Here is a 4,949-nt window from a genome sequence, read left to right as displayed (position 1 = left end):
AATATGGGAGGAGTTTCAACACATTAAAATGAATATTATTTGATATAATTTCACTTCAACCAGAGGCAAGTGAGGGTATTGAATAAAATTTCTCCGGCTGATTGTAACAAGGGTTTGCCTTACCCAGAGTTTTACGATATTTGGATGTTCTACTATTGTTCGATACATCATTGTAAGTAAAATATCTTAACAGTATTCATTTGTCGAGGTCGAAAGTCATCACACTCCCAATTCTAATTACTGGGGACTGAGGACTAGAATCAAACTTTCAAACTGGTAACATAAGTAACATTAAAAATGTAAAATAGCAAATAGAATGCGCCAATAACTTAACCATTTCGATTTTGAGTGCCATTTTTATTTTTGGTCTTTTTCAAATATTCCAATGTCCCCCTCCCCCCCCAAATCTTCAATCACGCTTCCCTGGCCTTACTACTTTACTGTGTTCTTTTAAAACGTTACCTCTGAGAATTTTAGCAGACTGACAAACGCTCAGCCACTACGGGCTGCTGCACGTACTCCTACGTAGTGTGTACACGTAGATATAAACAAAAATCTACTCGCACAAAGTACGACAGACATCTTTTAGGTTTGGCAACTTAGATACCCACGGAAGAACATTTCTTTCTGTTTCATCACTGTCGCTTCATCGCACAAACCTACAAACTTTTCTTGCAAATGCACTCCGTCCCAACACTTCAACTTAAACTCCGACTTGTGTGCGCAAAATCAAAACAATCCCAAACCACACATACGGGTGCGACATCTGCTGCTGCCGCGCCTACCTCACCGAGCTCACACCGCAGTCAGTTCGTTTCAGTTGACACGACGCGCACCAGCATCCTCCCTCAGCATCCTCCCTCAGCACCCGCTCCGCTACCAACCTTCCTAACCTCAACAGCTACACAAGTGGTCTTCAATTTTCTCACTCATTCTCACCGTTTGTTAAGACTGAAAGGAAGTAAGAATCCCGCGTGCGTGCTTGTCTCTTAATTTTAATTTAATGGCTTCTTTTAAACAGGTGATCGCTGGGCTCAACCGATATGGCTACGGCAGCAAAATTTGCACTCGTGCTCTGGCGGGACTGCCCAGTACCGTGCATGGACGTTGTCCACATCAAGGATATTGTCAAAGAGCCAGGCGTTGAGACGACCCCAGCTCCAGTGGTACATACAAACGTTTTCGTGAAGTGGGGCCCCAAAAAAAAACCGAGGAGAAGTGTGGCCGAATCGTCAAACTGGGTGAGTGGGGGATCGACAGTCTTATTGCGGGGGACATGAAATCTTTGTCAGATAGAAGTACGAGTAAGTGTAGGGCCAGAGACCTGCTGGTCGGGGTGCGGGGCCAGGGTCGCCGAGGCGCGGTTGTCACGACACGCCGGACGACGCCATGCTGCAGGTGCTGGTGTTCGCTTAGCTTGCTCGAGGCCCAGGGTCACCGCGACGCACCGGACGACATCATGTCGTTGCTGCATGTGGTTCACCTCGTTGAGCTTGTCGCGGTTGAACTTACTTGGAGCGGCCGCTGCTGGCGCATAGCGACATGGCTTGCGCGTTCGGGCTGCACACGAGTCGCGACCGCGGCAGCGTTGGCCGTGAAATGTCATTTATTTTTATTTGTCTTCTTACAGGTTCACAGCGTGGCCTCAAGCTAATTTGGCTCAACGCGGCAGGGAGAGAGTGGACTGAAAGGGATGGTCAGGCACTTATCGGAAGGAGGGTCTGCGAGTTACGGCAGAGCCGTCGGTCAAGGGGGGCCTTGGCTGAAGAAGAAGCGGATGCAGCTCTTTTTGCTGAGCTAAGTAAGATTTTCATTTCTAGTCGTTCAACAAAATAATATAAATGACGGATAAGATTGTATTTTGAACATTTGTGGTTTTAGGTGGCGAGCAAACTTCAGTTGTGGCTTTCCCTCTCCTGCGGCGGAACACTCAAAACGGGCGTGTTCTCCAGACTGCAGCATCAGTTAAAGTCTTGCTGATGTCACTCCCTGCTGACCCCACAATCCAGGACATCAGAACCATTTTGTGGAAAGTTCCGTGTTTGACCCAAGATGTCCAAGATGTTAGTATTGTGTTTCGCGCAATTTATTTTCTGTTGTTTTGCTTTATTAATTCTTGATTTTCAAAATCAGATTCGGCTCATTGCTGATATTGATGTACTTATAAACAAACTTCGCTTAAATGAAATATTTCTGGACCACGAGAAGAGAGGCGGTAAAATGTTCGTTCAGTGCCGTGATGTGATGCAGGCTTTGGTGCTACCGCCCATTCTGTGTTTGCCATATGTGGCATGTAAGGGTGTAGAGGGTTGAGCTGGCATACCCAGCCCAGATTTAAATGCAGCTAAAAGTAAGTGTTACAAATTACTTTCTCTTAATACTACTCTATTTTTATGCTGACAAGGTTTTTTATTTTTTCAATGTAGGATATGTACTTGGAAAATCTACGGGTAAAGTGCCAAAAAACGTCACTAAAACCTGTAACAGCTTAATTATTGGAACCCAGCGGTTCAAGGCCCAAATGAACGGGCTCAGACTGGGGGGGGGGGGGGCAGTTCGTCCAAACAATTTTCCTCTAAACATTACATATTTCATCTAAGATGAAAATCAAATTTTTCATCTAAATTGGAATTTTTCCTCTAAAAAAGGCAATGTTCCTCTAAACGTTTTTCCTCTAAAATTCATAGCAAATACGGTTTTGCTCCAAATGCAATGTGCAAAAAAATTGCGAGATGCGGATGAAGCAAAAAGGCTGGGGGCCCTATATAAACATCTTGCCTGTAGTGCATTCGCGTACTGCGGGCAGGCCTACCGTGGGGCTCGCAAGCTCCTAGGATCTGCCGATTGATCCAAAAAAAAAAACAGGCGTACACACCACAAAAAAAAAGACCTTGCTCCCTTTCTATCGTGATAGCACACTTCTGAAAGAATCGGTGGTACATTTACTATAGAATGGGAAAATTCTTCGTTCGCTTTTTAGTGAGAGCACACTTCTAGAGAATTCTAGTGGTACATTTACTATAAAGAAAATTGCTTGAAAAGGTAAGAGATAGTAAGACTTTGGTTCGTTCTATGGTGAGAGCACACTGCTGAACGAATTCAGTGGTACATTTACTATAGAATGAGGATTTTTGTTCGCTTTGAGATGAGAGCACACTGCTGAACAAGTTCAGTGGTACATTTATTTTTTATTTTATTTTATTTATTTTTATTTATTTTCTCAAATTACATTAGGTCCAAAGGGAGATTTCCCTGTTGTGGACCCGTTAATTACATGGTATTAATTTGTATTGAAGGTGGTGCTTGTGATGGCAATAATAATGAAAGCTAATAGCAGAAAATAAATAGTAAATATAACAAAAATTAGAATAATTTTAGGTAACAGATAATAACAAATAATAAAGAGAGTTTGAAGCAAATAATAAAGAGAGAGTTTGAAGCATTGGAGTTTGAGTTGATGTTTGACAGTAGAAAATTTTTGGTTTCAAAGAAAACTTTTGAAAGAGATAGAGTTTGAGAAGTTTTCTTAAAAAGCCTTATCTCCTCTGCTCAGACACTACACTACGATGGTAATCTAAATAAAGTTTCCTTTATAAAGTCACGCTGTCGTAGTCAGTTTCAAAGCCAAAAGACAATTCTTTGTCTCTACTACTTAATTTGCCTCAGAATATACCACGGTGGTACACCTTAGAAAATTTCTTTTCTGAGGGCACGCTTCCGTATTCCTTTCAGAATCAAACTCAGCTTAACAACAGTTGACCTTCAATCGAACAACCCGGTCAAAAATCGGGGGTTGGGTCGACTCGAGGGAAGGACTACCGAATGGAGGTTAGGTTTCGCAACCAAACCGGCTTTTCTGCTCGCTCGCTTTCTGTGCGGTAAACCGCACTCCTATCGTCGCCTTTCCTCACAATCCTTTACCGCTGTCACCAGTGTAACGGGTAGAGGGGTGTTTGGAATGAAAGTCCAGAGTCTTTTAAGAGCGATGTATTCACATCAAGCGCTGGTCACAGTGTGGCGCCGAGTCAAAGCTGGCGCCTGCTTTTATAGGGCAATGGAAGGCAGAACTTAAAGAAGAACGTAAAGGTTCAAGAAGAACTTAAAGAAGAACGTATTGGGTGGCGACGTAGTTGGGGGGTCTGCCGATAGATGGCGAGTGATAATAGTGCCCGATCCAAAATGAATTGTTCGCTTTTAGGTTGCGAAGCAGTTGCTTTTGAATCGCTGCTATACGCGCGCTAGGTGCATCAAGATCGCTAGGGTTCGCTCACATATTTTACCAATCGATTGTCTGAGTTCGCTCCAATTTGCCATAGGCTCGCTCGTGCACAAGACGTTCGCTCAGGTTCGCTCGGATATTACGCCATAGAGTCGTCAGTATTCGCCTCTGTTCGCCACGGGTTCGCTCTAGGTCGCTCGTGTGTGCGGGGAGCTCGTCAGCTGGCCACCGGAGTGCGATTGGACCGCCTATGTGCTCGAAAAGCTAACTTTTGAGTCGCTCACGTCTGTACGTTTGCGCGCATTCGTCGCTTTGCCCAACTCAGCACAACAGTGCGGTTCACGATGATCGTCAGCTAGCGCACTAGCCGCAGTCGTAGCGACTCGAACCAGTAAGTCAGAGTCTCGGGATCGAATCCTAGCAAAAGCGGAAAAAGAGACCGCCGAGAGCCGGACGATCGGCGAACATTTTCGAGCAGCATGAGGACTGTTTGCTCTGGGTACGTCAGAACTCGCGAAATGACCCCTTTGCGATCTGTACCGAATTGAAAGCGAACAAGGAACACTGAACGCTTTTTGTACGCTTTCTGAGACGCTTTCTGTATGCTCAAACGACTCATCCGCAACCCAAAAGAGAACAATTCATTTTAGATCGGGTGTGTGACTGACTCTCGACTGGACCATGGACAGGACTCAGACGAATTTATAGTTCTCAAAATTTATAATTAGCC

This window comes from Frankliniella occidentalis, unplaced genomic scaffold, assembly GCF_000697945.3.
Source record: "Frankliniella occidentalis isolate FOCC.00 unplaced genomic scaffold, Focc_3.1 Scaffold366, whole genome shotgun sequence".
NCBI classification, from domain to species: Eukaryota; Metazoa; Arthropoda; class Insecta; order Thysanoptera; family Thripidae; genus Frankliniella; species Frankliniella occidentalis.
Note: the sequence above shows the minus strand (reverse complement) of the source record.